The sequence below is a fragment of the Notechis scutatus genome, chromosome 4, assembly GCF_049901735.1.
Source record: "Notechis scutatus isolate UNSWTSFEM ecotype Mainland chromosome 4, rNotScu1.2, whole genome shotgun sequence".
NCBI classification, from domain to species: domain Eukaryota; kingdom Metazoa; phylum Chordata; class Lepidosauria; order Squamata; family Elapidae; genus Notechis; species Notechis scutatus.
In genome coordinates this window covers 109,149,033-109,156,899 of record NC_142012.1, presented here as the reverse complement: position 1 = coordinate 109,156,899, position 7,867 = coordinate 109,149,033, and the positions used below count along the sequence as shown (strand labels likewise).

Here is a 7,867-nt window from a genome sequence, read left to right as displayed (position 1 = left end):
CATTTTTCACACTTACGACTGTTGCAACATCCCCACAGTCATGATAGGCCAGGCGAGGAGATGCGTGTCTCGATGTGAGTAATATTGAGTTGGCCACACCCAGCCAATAACATGACCACCAAGCCACACCCACCACCTAAGCCATGCCCACAGAACCAGTTGTTAAAAAATTTGAATCCCACCCCTGGTCAAGATATCCTGCTTATAATTTACTCAGCCCAGTTAAGCTGTAGTTCTGTTGTTTTACAGCCTTTCTGTGGCCTATGGATCAGCACCACAGTTTCAAGCTAGAAGTGATAGCATGTGTAGGAAGAAATGTCCATCTGGGTTCAGTTCCAAGTAGACACTGGAAACATGGAAGTTTGGAAGGATGGTTTAATGGTGAACAGGACCACATAGGTTGGAAGTCCTGGGTAGCTGACCACATGAAAGAGAGAGAGAGAGAGAGAGAGAGACAGAGAGAGAGAGAGAGAGATACCCTCTCTTGGGCCTTGCCTTTGAGCTTCCTGTTCCTGTGGCAAGGGCAGGTATTCTACTGGTTGCTGTAGGGGTCATGTGCAAATCCTAGGAGTTTGTCTGAGATAAGTCTGGTTGAACTATGCTGGGTGATATAATATTCCCAGCTGCCTTGTGGTGAGCTCTGCTGCTAGAGGACTAGAGGGCTAATCCTATTATGTCCTGAGGGTCATGTCTTAATCCCATCAGCCTAGAGCTGAATGTCTAATTGTCTTGTAGATAGGCTGCTGGGGGCTGGGAGCTGCTCTTTGTCTTTAAAAATCTGTTTCTCCTTTTCTCATCCAGGGAAATATAATATTCTGCCTTTTTAATATTTCCTAAAATATTTCATTCTTCTAAGAGGGGTGGGTGCTAACTCTCTTCACATGTTTAATCATGTTTGTTAAGTCCACAACATACCAGACTTGAATTTGAACCTCAGAATGAACCACCCATTTTTTTAATAGATTTATTTCTTCTTTCAAGAAATGACAACCAGCTCTCTGGGAACTTTAGAAATGTGCACCAAATTATTGAAGTCAGACTGGCTCCCCCTCCAGATATCAAGGTCCAATGGCTTTGTGCAACAGCTGGATCAGTGTTATCCACCCATCTTTCAACTGGCAGAAAATCTCTGCTCCCATGAAATTTGATGTGCTTGTTTCAGATCTCAATCCTGTTTCCATTGGTTCTAAGCCATTATAGGGTCCCAACTTACCTCCAGAATAGTCAACGACAAAGGTCAGGCAGATTTTATACACCTTGAGGTTTGGTTTAGACAGTATTAAGGATGAGGAAGAAAATACTATTTTAACATCAATACAGCTAAAGATAACTTGAAGTCATCTTATCATGGGCTGGGGAATGAGATCAAAATTTAAATCCTGATACAGTTGAGTGGTCTTACAAATTTAATAAAATAATGTCATAAGAAAAGGGAATGCATTTGTGCCATGGTTAGGAAAGACCCAAATCCTAGCTTCTTCCTTGCTTTGTCTATATGGCAAAACCTGCCCATTCCTTGCAGGTGCAACCATTTGGCACTTTTTTTCTGAAAAAGAAGCTTGCTGGTAAATTCCATTGAACCAAGAAATCTGTAGTCTGAATTTCTGGTATAGATTAGGAGTTTGGAAATTATAACCCTTGGGATGTTACTAAATTGCAGTTGCCAGCAATGTCCCAAATTTATATTGCAATAATATCTAGAGCCTTTCCCCAGACTTGTCATCCTCTAGAATTGTCAGCAACAGCCACACTGCCTGAGGAGTCTGGGATTTGAAATCCACACATTGGAAGGGCGTCTAATTTGGGGAAGGATCCTTGGTGCTCTCTGAGCTTGGTTGTTTTCTTGCAAATGTTTCATTACCCTAACTAGGTAACATCATCAGCACTAGCAAGATGTTACCTAGTTAGGGTAATAAAACATCTGCAAGAAAACAACCAAGCTCAGAGAGTACCAAGTACCCCTCATTTCAACCCTGAGCTATAAACATTCTCCTGTATTGGGGAAGGGTTTTGAAGATCACAAATCCTAACTCCTGAAGTGCATATATGATTCCCACTTAGGATGATTTGATTTCTTGCATCCTAAACTAAGTTTGTTCCCACTGTAGGAAGAATATTTTTGCTTCGTGACGAGGCTCATATTTTTCAGTACAAACCTAGCAAAGGGTTGTTGTTTTTTAACTGTATTTGGCTAATAACAGAAAGAAGCACAAGTGGGGGGGAAAAGAACCAGGCTCTGAGATTTTTGAGATCAGCAGTATTATCAAACTGGTTATCCATGTTGCTCATCTAACAGGCTCTGGCCAATTCCCACTAGAACTGTAAGGAAGAGCTGTTTGGAGCAAAGCAGAGCTAGCCAGCCATGATCGTATAGTGGTTAGTACTCTGCGTTGTGGCCGCAGCAACCTCGGTTCAAATCCGAGTCATGGCATCAAAGGGCAAGTGCATGAATTTTTTAAAATCTATTTCAGGAAAAAGCTAAAGACTTTCTGCAAGCTGTATTCATATATAGCCACATTACTGGAACCTAAAGCATAAGTTCTGAATACATTGGTTTGAGATTGTATCATTACATTAAAAACATTTATATGTTGCCTTTCTGCTCATTATTTTGGCAGCAGAGAAGATGAAGAATAGTTCTTTATTTGCACATAATCCTACATTTTTACCAGTGTGTAATGTACACATGTAACAGTACACATTTTTAAAATTCATATAAAAAGTTGTCAGGTCATTAATGTACCATATTCAACTACAAAATATACTTAATATAGATTGAGTTTATATATATATATGTAAAATGGCAGTTAACAGTAATAACCAATGTTATTGAGCTTTTAAATTACAGAAATGTGCCTTAACCATATCAGTGGTGGGATTCAATTTTTTTTACTACCAGTTCTGTGGGCATGGCTTGGTAGGTGTGGTATGGCTTGGTGGGTGTGGCAGGGAAGGATACTGCAAAATCCCCATTCCCTCCCCACCCCACTAACCTGCTTTCCAGCTCCGTTCTCCTGTGCAGGGCAACCAAAGAAGACCCAGCCACTCAGGAGGCAGAGAATAGATGGGGGTGGGGCCAGTCAGAGGTGGTATTTGCCGGTTCTCCGAACTACTCAAAATTTCCGCTACCAGTTCTCCAGAACTGGTCAGAACCTACTGAATACCATCTCTGAACCATATCTATTATTCCAACCACTTGGGATTAGTTCAATCACTCACTCCAAAGCATCTTCTTTTCTTTATAAATTAATGTTCCATTCAGTGTGCAAATTGTCAAATACACATTTTTTGCATTTGCCTGACTTTTCCGAAGTCCTTGCATTCTTCATTTTTCATCTATGTTCCCAAAGAATTTTTTTTAAAAAAAAAAAAAATCACTTACAGCATATTTTTGTAGAGATGTAATTTGATTTTCCAGTACAGGTAGCCCTCAACTTACAACAGTTCATTTAGTGACTGTTCAAAGTTACAAGGGCACTAAAAAAGTGACTTATGAGCACTTTTCACACTTACGACCATTGCAGTATCCCAATGAATACTTGATCAAAATTCAGACACTCAGCAACTAATTTATCTTTATGATGGTTGCAGCATCCTCGTGTCATGTGATCCCCTTTTGCAACCTTTAGACCAGCGAAGTCAATATTCGAAACCCTATTCACTTAACAAATATGTTACTAACTTAATAACTTCAATGAGTCACTTTACAAATGTATCAAGAAAGGTCATAAAATGGGGCAAAACTTACTTAACAAATGTCTCACTTATCAACAGAAATTTTGGGCTCAATTGTGGTCATAATCCAAGGATTACCTGTATTAACTTGCAGCTTCTTTGAGTCTTCCTTCTCTTGGAAGAGGGCTCATTCCCACACAACAGGAGGGGAATTAGCCAAACTGGTTGACATGCTATTCCTACCAAATTCCCATGGTCACCACCATGCATTCTGAACAAATTTCTTTCACTTTTCCACAGAGATGGAACAATCTTTCCACATCTATCCAGATTACAGGATTGTTGCTTTAAGAGGCAGCCAGAATGGTGAATTTTGGATGAAGTAAAGCTGATTCATCCCCATACTGTTTCATTGACACTGCTGCATTAGAGAGAAGTGACACTGAATTCCCATAGGAAAAGATGTAACTTTGCAATGATTCTCTCTACATCATTTTCATCAAGTTGTAGACCAGGGCCATGAAACATATCATGGATACATTGGAAAAATTGTCCTTGTTTAGAATTGCAAATGTAGTCCTCAAATGTTTTTTAAAAGTCTTTTTCCCATAATATTTTTTTTTAATCTCACCCCTTTCCTAAGTGACTTCACCCCTTTCCTAAGAGGTCTGTAGGGGGCATGCATAAGCACACCAATGTGCCTACCATCCCTGTCCTATTGTTTCTTTTATTTTTCTTATATGTACCCATTTCATGTATTCATAACTATGTATATATTTATACCTATTATCTTGTAAGTGATTGACAAATCAAAATAAATAAAATAAAATAATAAAATAAAATAAATCTGTTCCAATTCTCCAACCTGTGTTCTGATGAATAGAAATATATTCCCCAAAGCACCTGAAGGCAGGACAAGAAGCAATGGATAGAAACTAATCAAAGACAGAGCCAACCTAGAACCAAGGAGAAATTTTCTGACAATTAGAACAATTAATCAGTGGAACGGCTTGCCTCCAGAAGTTTAAAACACTGAAGGTTTTAAGAAGAGATTGGATAACCATTTGTCTGAATGATATAAGGTTTCCTGCCTGAGCAAGAGGTTGGATTAGAAGACCTCCAAGGTCCCTTCTAACTCTGTATTCTGTTATTCCTAAAAATCCTCTATCCCAATTCAGTTCTATTGGGAAGGAACAAAAATCATTGGCTATGCCAACACGCACCACACATGTGAATTTATTGAAGCCTGGTATTCTACCAAAGGAGCAAAGAATAAGCATATTGAACTAAGTCCAGCATATGAATATGTAAAAAATCAAATTGTTCGAATGACCAATCAACAAGAAAACCAATCAGCTGCTCAGAATTTAAATGTAGCTGCAAACGAACAGCCGATCACATGACCAGCTGACCACACTGGCACACAAGGCATTTATAAACTAAGGAGAATAGGAAAATCCTGGTGATGATGTTACCTACTCTGGTAAGAAAACATTCAGAAACTAAATTGAAAAAAGCTTGGAGAGCAAACCACTGCCAAAACAAAAAGTATCCTCTATTGTTTATTTATTTTTGTTTCCCTCAGGATATTCATCCTAATCTGTCTATTGCCTCTAGTTATGTGAATTATTATTATCTAGTTATGTGAAGTGTCCAATCACACTTGGCCAATAAAGTATTCTATTCTATTCTATTCTTTTTCCCCCTTGATTGGCGAGATTATGCCATATCTCTCCAAGAGAAGGACAGTTTTCTTGTTCTAACCCAGAAAGACATATGTATCATCTGCGTGTTCTAATGACTTAAATTAACCAGAGCTCCTGGTGTGTCTCTTTAATCTTCCTCCATTTTCTTTAAGTCACTGGGATGTAAAAGAAGGACACAAATCCTTTGATCTTGTATTTTCATTCAACTGAGGCTTCAGTTCCAAAATGAGCAGGGGTCACTCTTTTAGAGCCCGGGGAATATCTCAGTGATCTTTCTTCTTCTGGAAGTTATAAGTATGTCCATTTTTTCCTAACCCTCCAATTTTTCTTCTATTCTATTAAACTTAGAAGTTTTTTTCTTTTTCTGCTCTTTTTCTTGCACCTTGTCTCCTCTGTATCCATTCATTTTCAATGTCCCTTTGTCACTGTTTTTATATGATTTTTTTCTTTTCCATTCTGCTTTGACTTTGTTAATAATGAGCTTTTAAACAAATACCTCACTTTTTCTGTTATTAGCTACATTTCCTACATTAAAGTAATACTGTGTTAATACTAATGAATATCTTAAGAAATCAAGAGGTGACTGTTTAATAGGTTGTCAATTTATTTCTGTGCATTCAGCTGACTGTAGTCTGAGCTATTTTCAATTATTTTTTTTCAAGCTTCTTTCTGTAATCTGAACAGCTACTCACAGTAAAGTCAATCCAATCATGGTTGCACAATGGTTAGTATTCTGTACTATGGCTTCAGCAACTTTGATTCAAATCTTAGTTGCTGCACAGACTGTTTTTCCTGCATAAAGACTTTTTCTCTCATCTATGGAGATTCTCAGTTATCCAGGTTGTGGTTGTCCCAAATGTGCTTTTTCAAGAGGCAACTGGACTTTTTTTTTCTTTGAAGACATTTTGCTTCTCAACCAAGAAGTTTCCTCAGCTCTGACTGGATGGTGGAGAAAGGTAGGATTTATACTCCTTGCAGACAGCTGGTCATTTGCATTCTTTTAGAGAATTGTTGAACCCACCTGGAGGTTTATCTGTGTCATATTTTGGACAGAGAGGACTGTGGTTTGAAACAGGAGTCAAAGCGGCCATCTATGTCAAAATTGAACATGCCTCTCTCAACAGAGGGAGGGGCATACGACATCTTCTATCTCCAGTCAATAACACAGTCCTTTCAACAGTTCCCAAAAAGCTCCACACCCATTTTCACTACTCAAGTGACCCTGATGATACAGATAAACCTCCAGGTGGCCTCAACAACATGCTAAAATGACCAGCTGTCTGCAAGGAGTATAAATCCTTCCATTCCCCACAATCCAGTCAGAGCTGAAGAAGGTTCTTGGACAAGAAGTGAAATGCCTTCAAAGAAAAACCAGAAATTTCAGTTGTCTCTTGAAAAAGGACCTTTGGGGTGACTTTTTCTCTCATACAGCTTTATGTTCCTGAGACACAATGATCTTGTTCTGTGTTTGCCACATTCAGTTATTTTTTTAAAAAAAAAATAACATTATTTTTACTCAGTTCCGTAGAATAAATATTTTTTAAACTTTTCTTTTAAAAAATTAAGCACAGAGGAACTTCACAGTTGGCTCATAAAGACAAGAATAGTGTTAGAGGTACAGTTTAAGGGCAAATCTACCCCACAGATGGACATTTTCTTCTATTCATTGTCATCCCTTTGAAAATTCAAAATCTGTCCATTTTGTTCTATTTCAAGTCGAAAGTAAAGTGTTCAAGTCAAAAGTAAAGTGCTTGTGCCAGCTCTCAGTTGTCCAATATGCCTGCTGAACTTAAGTTTCTTCTCAGCAAAGCCCTGCACTCTGGTTACTGTGCACAGCCAGGAAAGTCCCATCACCTCATTTTCTCAGTTTTTCCTCAAGATGGTTTTGCTGCAGACACTTTATACATAGTTCCTTCTCAGTGGTATAGTGGTTGTAACATTTGCTGACATATAGCACATTCCTGATTTGAAACCTGGGAGAATTTTTTTTCAATTACAATTTTTCTCTCTCTGAGCTATTTACATAGATGGAAGGAAGAAGTTTTAGGGAAAAAAGATCCTACTTGAAAAACTTTGCTGGGTTTCAAAATAGGAATATTCTTCATATTAAGCAAGAGTTAAAATCACCACTGAGAAAGACCTGTGCTAAAGGTTGCAACAGACTACTTGAGGAAAAGCAGGGGACATGCAAAATGTTTTTTTAAAGCTAAATTTTCTATCTACACACATATGTATTTTCATGCTTTAATGTGTATATATGCCTTATGGGAAAAATCTTCTTAATCTCAATTTTAGACAGTAAAACCAAATAGCTGACTTGAAGTTTTATTGATTTGCAGCCATAGACTTTTCTGAACGGAAGTCAGAATTTATATGCAAACAAGAGTATATCACTGATTACATGTCATCTTCCTGCTTACCTTATTAGGAACAGGCAATGGTTAACTCAGGAAAAGGACAGCTTTGTCCTTGATCCACATAGTTAT

The 7,867-nt window shown here is 38.1% G+C and overlaps 1 non-coding gene across 1 annotated transcript; it reads left to right on the top strand.

The window, feature by feature from the left end:
- Window positions 1-2,359: 2,359 nt before the first annotated feature.
- Window positions 2,360-2,431, top strand: TRNAH-GUG (transfer RNA histidin (anticodon GUG)). The gene has a single exon. It is a non-coding gene; the product is annotated as a tRNA-His (tRNA).
- Window positions 2,432-7,867: the final 5,436 nt, after the last annotated feature.